The 16,545-nt window shown below is 42.5% G+C and overlaps 1 protein-coding gene and 1 long non-coding RNA gene across 3 annotated transcripts in view; one reads left to right on the plus strand and one right to left on the minus strand.

The window, feature by feature from the left end:
• Positions 1-16,545, minus strand: part of npffr1l2 (neuropeptide FF receptor 1 like 2) — an 83,052-nt gene that overhangs the window by 38,670 nt on the left and 27,837 nt on the right. Inside the window, exon 2 of one of the 2 annotated variants that reach the window (XM_079364075.1) lies at positions 6,169-6,241. The exons of the other annotated variant lie outside the window; for it this stretch is intronic. The gene's annotated coding sequence lies outside the window, so the exon portion shown is untranslated. The remainder of the gene's footprint in view (positions 1-6,168; positions 6,242-16,545) is intronic. 2 annotated transcript variants of the gene reach the window in all.
• LOC306836969 lies at positions 14,771-15,670 on the plus strand. The gene is made up of 3 exons (XR_013780836.1): positions 14,771-15,221; positions 15,365-15,428; positions 15,623-15,670. It is a non-coding gene; the product is annotated as an uncharacterized lncRNA (long non-coding RNA).

Raw genomic sequence — 16,545 nt, forward strand, 5'->3', positions numbered from 1 at the left:
TCTATTCTAGATTGTATAGGGAGCCAATGGAGAGAAGCCAATACAGGAGTAATGTGGTCCCTTTTCCTCGTTCTAGTAAGAACACGAGCTGCAGCGTTTTGGACGAGTTGAAGGGTCTTTAGAGATTTACCATAGCACCCTGCTAAAATAGAATTACAGTAATCCAACCTGGAGGTAACAAATGCATGAACTAATTTTTCAGCATCATTTTGTGACAGGATCTGTCTGATCTTAGAGATATTACGAAGGTGAAAATAAGCTGTCCTTGAAATGTGTTTAATGTAGGAATCAAAGGACATATCCTGATCAAACAGAACTCCTAAATGCATCGCAGTGGTACTAGAGGCCACGCGATGTTATTGAGGACACTTACAGTACAGTTCCAGTCACCAGTATTTTCCCCTCCAGGGCATTAACCAGTCAGCTGTCTCGTGCAAACAGAGAGCCCCCCCCCCTTGCATACATTACACTGTAAACACACCCATGTATCTAATTGGAGGGTGTCTCTAGAAGATGGCGCTTACTTCACAAGAACGCGTCAGTCTCATAGTATTATTAAGCTGAACTCAGTGAATCCTGAATCACATCAGCGGCTGCACAAAGTCATATTGAATATATTCTATATGTCTAAACGCACGTATCACTTTCACTGACGTGGATCAATAAATTCACTCACAGGCAGCCTAATCTCAAACCGTTGAAGTGAAGCTCTCACACATACATTATGTACATTATGACACAGCAGTTTATTTTATGACCTAGCGCACTTGGCACGGCTCCAGCCTATTCTAATCAAATCCAAAATTAAAGTTACATTTATACCTAACGAAAGAATGAAGCAGTGTTATCGTGCTGCTTGATAACGAGTGTGTCTTGTTTTCTTACTCTGCAGCAGACTGAGAGAGAGAAACGTGTAATCTGATCATGTTTGACAAAGGCAGGGTGAGCTTAGTGTGATGGGCCTTTCCATCTGAACAAAACACACAATGTAATGCTAATGATTTGATTCCTGTTATCAATCAAGTGCTGATTTCTGTTTGTAACTGGGGGCTGGGCATCAGGACCAGAACATGAATCTGAGGCTTTCTTCCTGCTCTCGTATCTTTCACACCATTTTTTCCTACAGCCTTTACATTAAGTATAATCACGTTTATGATTTGATTCCTTCCGCAGTGGAAGAGTGTCTTTTTGACTGAAATCACTCAGTAATCTCTAATTTGTAAACCTGGAATAAAAAACCATGAATACATGAATAAGTCGGCTAATGTAGGTACAAGATGCTTTAAGAATGAACAATAAACGATCTTCCACAGGGGATAAAATCACACTTTCATATTGGGTATATTTAGCGCTGCTTTGCAGAGCTTCACCACCTCTAGTTGCACCGTTGGGGATATAATTATTGTTAAATTGATTTTAAACAAAGAGCATATATAAAACCTATTCACATGCACTTTAAAAGGCAGAAAACCCAACGCAGGGTGTAGCGTTGGGACGAATGGAGAAGGAGGAGCGATGAGGAGAAAAAACGATTCTGTCGTAAAGATTAAACACTTCATGTCTGCAGAGGCAAAATACACATCTACGATTACTTTCATGAGGGTGTTGATACAGTGGACTTTTTCTCACACAGAGAGAGAGAGACCGAGACTGACACATACAGTATTATTATTGTTTTCAGATGCAGTAAAAACTTTAGCTTCATAATCACTGCTCCTCCTGGTGGTTAGATCAATGGTTGCAACTTGTTTTCACAAGTGATGCGTAGGGGTGTTAGGAGTCCGCCTATGTCATCGACTACGTCACCGCGGGGGATCTCAGCGATTGCACGGTCCTGTGCAGGAACTTGCACGGAGCGTGCTTCTGTATATCATTGGATAAAGTCTCTCTGAGGTTTTTACAGCCAAGGACAATAACTTCAGTCTAAGTTAGGCTGCAAAACATTTCTGAGAAGGGGTAATAACCAACCATTTCATCTTAGGTGCAGTCAGAGAAACAATGGAGACCATTTTTTTGTTAATCAGGCAGAAAGCGAACCATTATGGAGAGTCTTTGTCATGATGAGGGCTTAAAAGGCTTTCAAGTGGTTCACAGCTCCGCTTGTGAGCAGCGTTTCATGACAGCATAACTCACTGAACTCACTGAGGTTGCAGAGATTCTCCAGATGCAAAGATTGACCCAAGATTAGGAAATGACTTGTTAAATGCAAAATGGTCGAAATGTTGTGCTTGGAGGTTTACCCCACTCGCTCGCTCTCACAGCTTACATGTCGTTTATCTCCCTTTCACTGTCTCTGATTAACACACAAAGTATGACATTTAAGCGTCAGCAGAGAAATCTGCATAACTCACTCAACGTGTAAGCTCAGGGGAAATTGGTAAACGCCAGCGACGTAGCCCCTGGGGGATGAACACATAGCTTTCCACTCAGTTATGCCAGGTGCAGACTGCAGAAAAGGATGAACGTATGATAATCTTGTCATTTCAGTGTCCTCACTGCTCTGCTCCACCTGTCAGTAAAATCCTCACCTGATGCCTCGCTGAAGTCTGCAGCTCTTTGTGCCACACAGACTGCAGGAAAACACGCTTCACGACAAAACATGATGCTACTAGCTTAGCCACAGCGCGACAGGCAGCGCCGCGGTTTGCAAAAACAAGTTACACTTTAAAAGATTGTTCCTTTGTTTGGTGGTTATTTACATAAAAATGCATTGTTGTAGTTGGACCTTTCTCCTCTTTTTTTGTGTACGATAGTTTTACATAGCACCGCTCCTCCTCCTTTGAACTCATTCATAACTCAACGTAACATCAGCAGTCAGTCCACCAGAAGCTCCACACGTGGTGAACTTCTCATTCCGTTTAGGAAAACTATCATTTTCTGTTAGAGCAATACAAGACTGCAATTCACTGCCCACCACTATCAAACACATATACACTTACTCCACCTTTACAAACACACCTTAAAACATGGTTTACTGACAGCTATAACTGCACACATTCATCTCTGTCAGATGTGTGTTTGATGTGACATGGTCATTGCAGCTGCCTGCCTCTTTGTTCTGTCTTGTATGTATTTTAAATGTGGCCTCTGTGATTGTTCTCTGTGCTCTCTTTGTTGCATGCACTGCTTTGACATCTCTCTATCTTAATGCCCATTCTCAACTGGCCGGAGACTACAGCTGGAAATTAGCCGCAAAGGCTAAAGCTGCTCCTTTTAATGTAAAAGGGGATTGTCCACGAAATAATGAACTGAAAGAAAAACTAAATTTAAATATTGCTGTCACACGGATATGATGAGCAGTCTCACCTCTGTTAGAGCAAAAGGGTTAGAGTTACACAAATTTAAAGGCAGGGTTCATTTTCTCCAGATTACCGCAAATACCGTTACCTATAAATCTCCATCTGTTATAGTAATGACATGCAAAGTACATGCACATCAACACCACCAATGTGCGGCACTCTGTTTTCATGTTTAATGTCTGAAATATGTGCCTGTCTTTGCTCAGGGTCTCTGCAATCTACTGGGTTTTTTTTCTATTTTGTCTCCTTAAGCTGCTACGGTGTGTGTGTGTGTGTGTGTGTGTGTGTGTGTGTGTGTGTGTGTGTGTGTGTGTGTGTGTGTGTGTGCGTGTGTGTGTGTGTGTGTGTGTGTGTGTGCGTGTGTGTGTGCGTGTGTGTGTGTGTGTGTGAGCTTGTCGTTTTAAATTTGTCTTTTAAAGGTGTAGCCTATTCTTTTTTATGCTTTTAATGTTAAATGAAATTATTTCTGCACTTTGAGAGATTGTACTGCAAACTTTGTTGTACTGGTACAATGACAATAAAGACAATTCAATTCAATTCAATTAATTATGTTGGTTGAAATTGTCTTCAGGTCCTGACAGAAATACTAACTAATTTACTCTGAAAGAGAAACAAAGAAAATCCATCATCTGTTGCAGTCGTACGTCTGTAACTTCAACCAATATCTGCCAATGTGGTACCAATCTGATGAACCAATCACACGCCTCCCTGTCTCCCTGCTCGTTCTCTACACCTTGCACGCACTAGTTCATATTCAAAGTACGTAACAGTGAAGAATATTATACTGACAGTTTGTCGTTGTAAGTCTGTATTGTATGTATTATGATATCATTCTGATGTTTAGTGTTTACTTACAGCTGAATGAGAAGAGATGAGCTGAGGTCACCTTCGGGAGCAACGGCGCTCGTGCATGTAAGTGAGGGGGCGTGGCTTCAGAGGGAGCACTGAGGGAAAGCTACTTTCAAAATCATGCTAGTTTTCAAAAATGCCCAACCCTGAACTTTAATTTCACATTTGTGTTATTGATATTCCTCTAAATTGTTCTGAGAAACACAGAGACCACTGGCCACCTTCTGCCACACAAGTCGTTACTCTGTTGAACTCGTGGTAAATGATCGTTTCTCATTTATTGCAAATAACGAAAGAAGAGTGTCTGAAAGCTTCTTGCTACACTGACCACATCGTTAGCATGTCACGTCAAAAGTCTCAGCTTACACACCTGCACAAAACTCATAAAAAGTCCTGAAGTATCCAGGAGGCACATTTTTCCCTCGGGGATAAATAAAGTTTCTTGAATTGAATTCACCTGGGTGTGTGACCACAGACTGTCTGCACGCCACCGTGACGATCTCTGTGCATGTCGTGAACCTGCTGCGTTCTGTTTCCTGTTCTCCAGGATGTTCTTCTCCTCTTTTTAGTTCAGATTGGGATTCTGTTGAACTCCACGTAGCGTTGATATAGAAAGACAAATATTATCATTATGGCGTCGTATGCTTCGTCTGTCACTCCCATGTCGTTCTTTTTGTGTCACGCGTTCGATCAGGAGCACTCCTGTCACTCGTCCTGTCCGACAGGAACACTCCCGCTGTGAGGTTCGTGTGTGAACAATCAGATCAGGAGGATTTTCGAGAGCAGCCCATCTGAAGTTCTCTAGAAATCTTTAGGAGTGCAAATGTGGAAATGGCATGAAGGAGACTGAATGACAGAAATGTTATGGTGGCTATTAAATGAGGCTAACACGTGATTGGTGAACAGAAAGGGGACCAGATGTGTTGAACAAGGGAGAGTCTGAAGTCATGTGGCGGACAGGTCGAGAACAGTATCTGAATCTGAATGAGTTGTTGTGTTGTTGTTTTAATATTCCACTCACTATGTTAGCTTGAAGCCTCTGCTCTATTTCAACTCAACAGGCTTGGTCATGATGCCATATGTTTACGTTCTCTGCCTATTGTTGGTATTCAAAATGGAAGCTCACACAGTGGTCTACCTGAAGGCGTAAAGCTGACAGACAGCTCTCTCTTGGGATGTTTGAAATGCCAAACTCCGCAGGACAAAGTCAAGCATGACATTATTGAAGCGCTGACTGCAGAGTTAGAGGGCCAAAGGAAAGGTTATTACAACAAGCTGGTTAGAGGGAAACAAGACCTCATTTACAAGAAGATTGTGGACTATTTGTGGGATTCTCAAAGTTTATCATTCATATTTAATAAATTAAAAAACAGATTTTCAAAATAATCTGAGACAATATTATACGTGTACATACCAACACACCCCACACACAAATGTGCACGCAGCACAAGAGTTGCTAACTGACTGACCACAGCCAACACTTTTCATTTACTCACAAGGCAAGAGAGCGAAGAAGCCCTCCTCTCAGCGTTACCCAGGATCACTAAATCTCATGTCTGTGTTTCCTTCCTCGCTCTGCTCGGCCAGTGAGCCCCTGTCTCTCTTTCTCCACAGCCGCCTGCTCATAGACTGTTATTATTATTATTGGACAAACTCTTTTTCTTCATTCAATCAAAACTGATGACTTTTTAAAAATTCACACCCTGAACAGTGTGTGTCGATCATGAGCAAATCAGACCCGTTTGGTTTTTTTAACCGGGCTGTGATGGGTGTGTATGTGACTTCCTGTGCTTCTGCAGCCACCCTCTAGTGGACACTCCAGGAACTGCAGGATTTCACACCTCTGCATCTGCTTATTTATTTATTTATTTATTTCAACACTGGAGGTGTTGATCTGCTCAGCCGTGTCTCCGGGTCCTCAGTCATAATCAGCCTCCCTATCTGAGCTGTTCCTGTCAGAGAGGAAGTGTTGTTTCATACAAGCTAACTACACAAGTTAAGTTTGGTTAAATCAGCTTACCTTGGTGAAGGTCAGTGCTTTCCAAAGAGGGGTCCAGGTAGATTCTGCAGGTTTGGCTGTGAGAGGACCTCCCCTAAGCAGAGAGAATACGACATTTAAAAAAAAAAAAAAATCACTTTAAATTTATTACAAATAATACAAACGTGGCAACGTGTTATTACCCACCACTGCGTGCAGCAGTGCGCAGCATGTGGTGCATGCTAACCCCTCTCACTATAACAGAGCTTAGTGATTGTCTTGTATTTTTCTATAAGCCACCAGCGATTCTGGATGTCTAACACACTGTACTGCTGTGTACCTGCTCGCCCAATTAAAGGGGCTATATGTCACTTTGTCACATAATTATATCGTGTTTTTCGCCCATTAGTAAGAGAAAGTCACGGGAAGTAATGTTCAAGTGTTCTCGACAAAGTTACATGTAGCCCTTTAGTGACATCGCCTGCAGTGATTTCACAGTAGCAGAAATGAGTGTGAGCAATCATTAAAGAGACCTTTTATTAATCCCTCTAAGAGAAATTCACTTCAACACTCACACATGCACAAACAGGATCCTGTGGACACGCACGTATAGAGAAATGTCAGAGTGAGGCGGCTGCTCATTAAAGAGTGCACACTGGTGGCTTGCTCAATTTACCTGGCATCTCTCCAGCTTACAGAACACTTCCCAGTCGTGTTGTAGTTAAGCCCACACACACCCGAGCCCAGAGTGCTCCGAGACCGGGACAAGAAATTATAAAAGAATCTTTTTTAGAAAGAGGCGTTTTCCTTGTAATCACAGATGTGGAAAAATAGCCAATCGATGATGATTTAACATCTGCAGTCCAGCCAGTTTGACTTTAGAGTTAAAACTCATGAACATTCACACATTCACATTTACATCAACATTTCTTACAGCCGTGATTCAAACAGTGCCCCCTGTGGTCTGAATGAAACATCTGTGTTTCTGAGCTTTGGTCCAAATATAACATGAATGAAGCAGCAGAGGAGGTTTGTGACCCTGCAGAAACCAGCTCTCTCAGAACGCTCCGTTTGGTGTGTGTGTCTCTTTAAATGCAATGAGACCCCCCCCCCCCCCCCCAACTCGTGATTTCTTTCTGTTGTATTACAAATGTAAGAGGTCCATAGAACGGCTCATCATCAAGTACTCAAGTAATTATGGAAGCACATCAAGATATTTAATCATGTTTCCATTAGTGACGTGTTTCTTTTGATAAAAGGACTCATGAATTTCCAGTTCTGTCTCGAGAAAAGGAAATGAACAAAAACATTTCAGGCCTGTCTCTGGGTGAACAATGAGAGAAAGAAATACATTAAAACCTTGAGTTTGAGTTTGTTTAAGGATTAGTGGAGGACAAAGGGGTACAAGCATTGAACTGATCAGAAGAGTGCACACAGAGTCATGACAAATCTGTTTGTTTGTTGAAGGAAAGGTACAACATGTCTCCAGACCTGATGAGAGAGAATACAGACACAGCGTTATCTAAGAGATATTTACAAAGAGATCCACTTCAAGCCATTACACACATGTACTTCATTAAATCACAACACACCAAATGTTCCATTGCAGACATGTATTTTTGGGGCGTTTTTTTGTCTGTTTGTGGGAGAGGAAAGTTGAAGAGAGACAAGAAGCAGAGAGTAAGGGGAGGACACGCAGCAAAGGGTCCTGCACCCATGGCCGTGGTGACGAGGACCACAATCTCTGCTCACGGGGCGAGCGACACAATCTTACAGCCCTCACGTTTCAATTAAACCACTTAAAAAAAATGGAGAGGAATTATCTGTCTGGGAATAAAAAAAATAATAAATAAGTTATAACACTGGCAGGCGTAATGGTAATTGGTGTTTCCAGAAACACGAGGAATAGTTTGTGTCACTTAGTGTGGGCTGAGCCACTCCTTATACCCACATACTTTGTTGCTCCACCAGATAGTGCACGCCCTGTCCCAATGGAACCATCAGCTGTACACACATCACAGGACAAGCAGGGAAAAAACATGTTACTTTGTCTGAGGATAATTAGTTGTTTTTTTCGTTCTTGTTTTGACGTTATGTCAATAAAATGATGAAACATATGATCAGAATTCTTTATATTGTGTTTTATTTTGAAATTGAGCAGACGATCTGTGACTTTCCTTGTCTAACTTCATGTCCAGGTTTTCATATTTTGCTCAGTTTGAAGCGAACCAGCTGGAGCTGAAGTGCAGCAAAGCGGAGCCAGGAAGCACATACATTGGATAAAGAGAGGTCTGATGCCGTAATGGAGGACGGACTGAACACGGAATTTCGGCTTTAAAAGTTGCTGTGGGCCAGCACTTTAAGGTGACAGGATTATTAAATTATCAGCATAAATCACATGGTTGATAAGTCTTTAACGCTTTCAAATGTTCACACAGATCGTCCATGTACAAATTAAAAAGTGGGGACAGAATTCCACCTTGTTGGATCCCCTTGAACACTGAAAAGGGAGTCGATGTACTCCTGCTCCAATCTGCACATGGATTAATGCAGATAGCAGAAACACCATATTCTTAACAAATAAGGGGGGAGCCCTTTGTTTTGTGTCGATCTATTCAAAGGATTTGGACAAATCCAGACAACATGGCTGTGCATGTTAACAACTTCCTTCCGAGCATATAAAAACATATCTGTACTGTGTTTACGAACCTAATTGGTGGTCAGTTGTTGTAATGTATTCCTGGAGTCAATCCAAGAGAATTAGTTCTAACACTTTGAAGAGCAATTAGTTTGTAGTTCTTACTGCAGGATATTCCTCTCTGTGTGCAGTTTGCATGTTCTCCCCGTGCATGTGTTGGTACTCTGATTTCCTCCCATAGTCCAAACACATGCTTGTTAGGTTACCGGCTGATGGTAGGTGTGAATGTGGCTGTAGCTGGTTGTCTGTAAATGTGAGTCCTGTGATTGACTGGTTTACAGTCTGCGGTGTAACCTCGCCTCTCGCCCCCGAACGAAGGCTGGGATTGGTTTAAGTCCTCCATTCCCCAGAACAGAATAAGGGGTATAGATGCTTTACTTTTTAGAAAGCGAGTGCTCGAACAGGCCGTTGGGAGATTTTCCCTTCATGACATCACAAAGGGCAGTAGCCCCTTCCCCAGGTGGGTGACACTCCCACAACTGATGGAGCGAGAAAGCACCGAGTCCACCCGAGCCCTTCCAGAGAAGGGGCGTGGTCAGACACAGCTCATTTACATATTTAAAGCTACAGACACAGAAACAGCCTGTTCTGAGCAGGGCTGAAATAGAGGGGTTTATAGACATGATCAAATACAGGATCAGAGTGGATTGTTTCTCCTGATGAAATTATTTGTATCTCTATACATAAAACCAAGACAGACAGACAGACAGACAGACAGACAGACAGACAGACAGACAGACAGACAGACAGACAGACAGACAGACAGACAGACAGACAGACAGACAGACAGACAGACAGACAGACAGACAGAAGACAGACAGACAGACAGACACCTGTAGACCTTACAGCTCACAGTGCATGTGTGAATCATGAGGTCGAAGGAACTGCCCAAGGAGCTCAGAGACAGAACTGTGGCGAGGCACAGATCTGACCAAGGTTACCAATTTCTGCAGCACTCAAGGTTCTTAAGAGTACAGTGGCCTCCATAATCCTTCAATGGAAGAAGTTTGGGACGACCAGAACCTTCCTAGACCTGGCTGTCCAGCCAAACTGAGCAATCATGGGAGAAGAGCCTTGGTGAGAGTGCAAGACATGAAAGCCTGCATAGAGTTTGCCAAAAAAAACAACTGAAGGACTCCCAGACTATGACAAAGAAGATTCTCTGATCTGATGAGACCAAGATGGAACTTTTTGGTGTTAAGTCTAAGCTGTATGTGAGGAGAAAACCAGGCACTGCTCATCACGTGCCCAATACAATCCTAACAGTGAAACATGGTGGTGGCAGCATCATGCTGTGGGGGTGTTTTTCAGCTGCAGGGACAGGACGACTGGTTGCAATTGAAGGAAAGATGAATGCACAGAGATATCCTGGAAGAAAACCTCTTCCAGAGTGCTCAGGACCTCAGACTGGGCCAAAGGTTCACCTTCCAACAAGACAATGACCCGAAGCACGCGGTTAAAATAACAAAGGCTTCGGAACAACTTTGTGACCATTCTTGATTGGCCCAGCCAGAGCCCTGACCCAAACCCAGCTGAGCATCTCTGTCCAACAACATTCACCATCCAACCTGACGTTCTGTCTGGAGAGGATCTGAAAGGAAGAATGGCCGAGGATCCCCAAATCCAGGTGTGAAAAACGTGTTGCATCTTTCCCAAGAAGACTCATGGCTGTACAAGCTCAGAAGGTGCTTCTACTCAATACTGAGCAAAAGTTCTGAATACTTATGACTATATTTCAGTTTTTCTTTTTTAATAAATTTGCAAAAATTTCTACATTTCTGTTTTTTTGCTGTCGATATGGGGTGCTGGGTGTACTTTAATGAGAAATAAAATGAACTTTTTTGATTATCAAATGGATGCAATGAAACAAATAAAATGTAAAGGGGTCTGAATACTTTCTGTACCCACTGTAGATTGATAGATTAAAATGCAAGGCATCCAGTAGCAGTATATAAGACAGCAAAACTGTAAGAATAAAACTGCAGTTTCTTGAATGCCCACTTAAGGCTGGTTGCAAAAACCAAGAAATCCCTGTTAGATCCCACATGTGCACGGTTAGGCTGTATGCTTAGAGAAGTGACATTTACATACTGTATGTACAATTGGTTGACTCACTGTCCTTTGGGCAAAGAGGCAAATTCATTATAGATATTTTGCTCCTACTAGTTTGTGATCAGAATAGAACAGTCTGATCCAGAGGGTTGAATTGTAGCAGGTTTCAGTGCTGCATTGTTCTCGTCTGCAGTCGTTACATCCAGAGCTGTGTGATGGTGAGGCAACACTTTGAGCTGAATCTGCTGCAGCTGCACGCTGTCACATAACTGGGAAATGTAAACAAACACATTATGCTGTTACTGTCACAGATAATGTCAGAGGGCAGCTCGAGGCAGGCACAATACATGAGGCAGCTGTTCAGAGAGTGGTTCCTGTAGTGGCCTGTCCATGCGATGCTTGTTAAACTGAGGCTTCATATGCAAGCTATTAGGCAGATGTGCCAAGAGGTGTTTACCTGCTTCACCTACAGTGTGCTCAAGCTTTAGTGACATGTGAGTCCATGAGCTTCCATTTCACAAATGTCATGTCGACATTACATACAGTATATTCAGTAGTCGAGTTGTGAAAAAATTACTGGGAGATGGTAATTTTTTTCACCTATTAAAAAATCTGGATTTTGATTTAAAAAATCAGGATTTTGATTTAAAAAAATCAGGCGCTACTTATGGAGGATTTTGTATCGCTGAATTGGCCTGAATGTTAGGGGACTACTATGGAATAGCCTGCATTAGAATTAAACAAGCCACCAAAGACTGCACGCCATCCGGAAACTCAAAGGACTATATGTTGCCCCCCATCTCCTCCTCCTGTTGTATCAAAGCATCGTCCAGCCCATCCTGCTCTACTGATCCTCCTGCTTCTTTAACCTACTCACTGTCAAAAACCGAACCAAACTCATCCGTGTCACAAACATTGCAGCCAAATTAATCGGTCTCCCCACTCCCACCCTGTCAGAACTCAATTCAAAGGCCATCACACGCATCGCACACACAATAGCAATGGACATCACCCACCCTCTCAACTGCCACCTCACCATCATGCCCTCCGGACGCAGGTACAGGTCCCTGTTGTGCAGGAGGGCGCGATACAGCAGAAGCCTGGTGCCTGCAGTCATCTCAGCCCTCAATAAAAATCCACCTCAGTCCCAACCCCCGGTCCCCCCATAACCATATGCACTGTATGTCCTGTCACTGTCTGTCCTGTCACTGTATGTCCTGCCACTGTATGTCCTGTCACTGTATGTCCTGTCACTGTATGCCCTATCACTGTCTGTCCTGTTGCCCCACATGTATGTCCTGTCACTGTATGCCCTATCACTGTCTGTCCTGTTGCCCCACATGTATGTCCTGTCACTGTATGCCCTATCACTGTCTGTCCTGTTGCCCCACATGTATGTCCTGTTGTCTCACATGTATCTCCCTGTGCCTGTGTTCACCCTCTGTGGGCGTGCTGCCCTTAAAACTGTACACTGTGGAAAAGAATTTCCCCTCGGGGACAATAAAATAAAAAGTCTAAAAGTCTAAAAGTCTAAAGTCTAAAGTCTTGTGGCGCTTCACATTAACTCTCTCCAGCGAAGTGACACTTTTTATGCTGTAACCACACGCTAAAAAGAACAACACTCAGCTGACCCTGAACTCGTGGTGTGTGATATATCGATCTCAGATGGTGAAGGATTTGAACTTATTGACAAAGCTCTCGTTCAGCTCTCGTTCAGCTCGGCTGTTCTGATCGGAGAATGAAACGAGGGAAGCGATGACTCTGGAACTCGGTTGTTAGAAAAAAAAATATTTTTATCAGTATAAATACTTACATGTGTACAGCTTAAAGCGACGTCAGTCAGCAGCTCTGCTCCCACTGAGAATGAGTAACCATGGTCATGAATGAACCACATGATTAATGAACATTAAGCCATTATACTTTCTTTAAGCCTTCCGGAAGCAGCCTATATAATTATGTTACCTTCGCTCTTTGGTCCAGCAGACTGTCTCTGTCTTTCTTTATGACAGTTAGGAGTTTGAGAGTTTCACTTAAACCTGTTGATGTCTTCAGGACTTCCCGGAAAACAGAATAGTTAAACCATTATCGGTCTATATGATAAATGTGTATGTTCGAGTAAGAGTACATGTCTAAGATTTAAAACCATGCCTGTTGTTTGTCTAACTGTTTAAAAGAAAATTAAACTAAACTTTTCCCCTCCAACTGATTTTATGGTCTGTCGTAAAGCCATAAAACTAGACTGACTGTCATGGTTTGGTTTTGTTTCTGTATTTAATCTTGTTTTAGTTTTCATTATTTCCCTCGTGTTCTGTGTATGTATGATTCCTAGTGTGGTTTACTTTAGTCCTTAGTGTGTTTCTCTGTATCCTTGGGTTCTTATATGTTGTCTGTAGGCTTGTTTTCCTGTTACTTGTGCTTTCAGGTTCTTAGTTTGGTGTTTAATGTTTCCTAGTCTTGTTTTAAGTGTTTCCTGTTTTATTTTGTAATATCTTGTTTTAGTTCATGTCTTTTCATTGTCAGGTTTTACTTTGTACTTGTCCTCAGTGTTCTGGTCTTGTGTTCTTTGTTTCTTGTGTTTCCCGCCTTTGTGATGACCCTGGGTACGTCTCACTTTCCTTATTTGCAGTCTCCTCGGTCCTCGGTCCTCGGTCCTCGGCCGAACCGGAAGTAGTTCCAAAGCCGCCATGTTGAGGATCGTCCCAAAGCTCTAATAGCGAACAGAGGAGAGAGGATCGAGGAGAGAGGAGGCTGATCCGAGGAGCGATGACCGAGGAGACACGAGAGCTGACTTCACGGAAGTCTTTTCACTGACAGACACGCCCCCTTCTCGTATATCACTCACTGATTGGACGCTGCACAGGATCAGACTTCAGTGAAACAGAGTTTAATAGGGGAGAAAAGACGGACATTAAAAAGAGGCTAAACGGAGCGTGGGACATTTAAACAGATGATGAACATCAGTGAGTTTGTAAAGAGTCGCTCTGTGATGAGCTGGGATTAAAAAGAGTCTGATGAAGAGGAGTCCGTTTTATATTCTCACTTATTTATCTTCTGAACGTTTCATCATTTAGATTCTAATCAATCATTTTCAGTATCCTGACACATAAATATCTGTGTTTATAAAATACAGAGTTCGTTGTCTAAATACAGGCGAGGTTCAGTCCAAACTGTTTAATAATAATAAATAATTATAGACAATTCAAAATGAAATCTTTGAGTCAGTAGAAACTGTCCTTTTGGTTATGAGTAGACTGCAGGTTGTTCTTCAGGTGTTTTTTTTATCAGGTAAAGACACTAAACACTGTAACTGTGTGTGTTTGATTAGAAATAATACAGTACGTGTTTGTGTGTGTGTGTGTGTGGACATAAACAGCTGTTCGGCTGATTGACAGCTGAACGTGATCAGCTGATGTCGCGTCATGTGACGCTGTCGAGGAAACGACGTCTCATGTGTCTTAAAGCTGATTTCCTCGGTCCTCTCTCCTCGGCTTTGTTTCCTCCGTGCATCTCTGGTGGGCGGGACTAAGACGCAAGTGGAGGAGACAACTCGGAGGACACTCGGTGCAAATAAGGGAACTGAGAAAGGCCCCCTGATGTTCCTCACCTGTCTCTTTAGTCTCACCTGTGTCTGATTACCCCTTGTCTATTTAGTCTGTGTTTTCCTCAGTCCCCTGTCGTTTCGTTGTCTTTTGTATGTCGTCGTGACCTGTTGCTCGTTCTCCCTGCTCCCTGTGTTTCGCCTCATGATTTTTTGGATTTCTGTTATGTAAGTAAGTTATGGTTTTTGTTTAATAAGCCTTTTTTCCTGCACTTGGGTCCTCCCTCCCTGTTTCCTACCCGCAACGTGACACTGACCTCTCATCAGGTCAAGATGACCATCTGGGAGTGATTAACTCATTCCCCGCCATTGACGGAATTTTCCGTCAATTGGTGTTTTCAGTGTAATACGATAGGGGGCGCTCTGACGGATGTTGTGAAAAAGTTACAGGACTGTGGGGTCAAAAACCAACAAACAAGACCACCCGCGGGAAAGTAGAGACAAAAAAAAAACATCTTCTTCGTCCTTATTTTCCAGCAGGTGGAGTTCGATCAGTCTATATGTGAGTTTGACGAGCGTCAAAAAGTCAACATTAGCCGTAGAGATATGAGATAAAAGCTGAACAGTACAAACATGCCGGCGCCAGCAAGGAGATATTCGGCTGGAGAAGCTACAGAGTTAATTATTGATACAGACTCTGATAATTCATTTTTGACCTCCGTGAAACTGATCTGGATGAAGGCAGCAGCGGCGACAGTGAATGGAGGGATTCAGGACCTACATTCAGACCTTCAGGACGTGTAAGAGGTAAGATATGATCACGTTATTTTTGATTCACCGTGATAGCATATGCATCTGATAACGTGACGTCGAAATAACATATCCCTCAGTTTTGTACATAAACTATGTACCAAACGAATTTTTGACGGACATTTTATTGTAATTTCCAGACACAGAGTCCAGGTCTCCAAGATCCAGGTCTCCGAGGTCAAGACATACACGTAGGTGCAAGAGGTGAGTCATGATAACATATTTTATTTTGTTTGATAGTATGTCACTTGGATTGTATGATTATTAGATACTACAAGACAAGAGCATCTGCTAACTTGTGAGAGAAGATAAAAAAGAAATAATTTAGCTTTCATTTTGTACACAAACTATTTACCAAATGAATCTTTGATGACATTTTACTGTCATTTTACACACAGAGTCCAGGGATTCAAGGCCCAGGTGTCCTTTATACAGAACTACCCAAGGTCATTCTAATTATTTACAGGTCGAACACAGCAAAGAGGCAGAGGTCGGACCTGTGGATCTTATGGGCGTGGTGGTCAAGTACCTGGTGACCAAGCAAGAGGCCCTGTAAACCAGCCAGGTGCAGGTCCTGGTCCAGGTAATCTGATGTGGAAAGAAATGAACTGGCAGCCAAAAGATTTTCCTTTCACTGAGAATCCTGGACCTCTAAATGATGCTGCTGCTCTTCATCATATCATTCGTAAGCCTGACCTTGAAATGTACTGGTCTACAGATGACATTTTGGTGACCCCCTACTTCAACAAGGTCATGTCCCGCAACCGGTTTGAAATCATATGGAGATTTCTACACTCCAATGATTATGAATCAAGGCCAGCAAATAGCACTGACAGGTTGTACAAAGTCCGCCCTGTCTTATGTTACCTTATATCTAAATTCAGTGAAATGTATCAACCTAACACCAACATTTGCATTGATGAGGGTATGCTTCTGTGGCGTGGACGGCTAGCGTTCAGGGTGTACAATCCCCAAAAACCTGTCAAATATGGGATCAAATCCTACATCTTTTGCGATTCTGACACAGGGTACTGTTACAACATGAAACCCTATTGCGGAGCAGGCACTTCTGTGGGAGACACAGTTGTCTCAATTCTTGATCAGGTTTTTGTTCAACTAATGTTTTATTATTGTGTAAGTGGGATTGTGGGATGTGTAAGCTGTGTAATGATGTAGTTGTACTCTCATAATTATAGATTGTGTTACAGAAGATGTTATTTAAAGACACTAATTCTTCACATGTGATTAATCTGCGTTAAAGGTTTTCTTATATAAATATTATTTTTCCAAACTTCAGGATGAAATGTATCGACCAATGGCA

The sequence above is a fragment of the Symphodus melops genome (genome assembly GCF_947650265.1).
Source record: "Symphodus melops genome assembly, chromosome: 1".
In the NCBI taxonomy this organism is placed as follows: domain Eukaryota; kingdom Metazoa; phylum Chordata; class Actinopteri; order Labriformes; family Labridae; genus Symphodus; species Symphodus melops.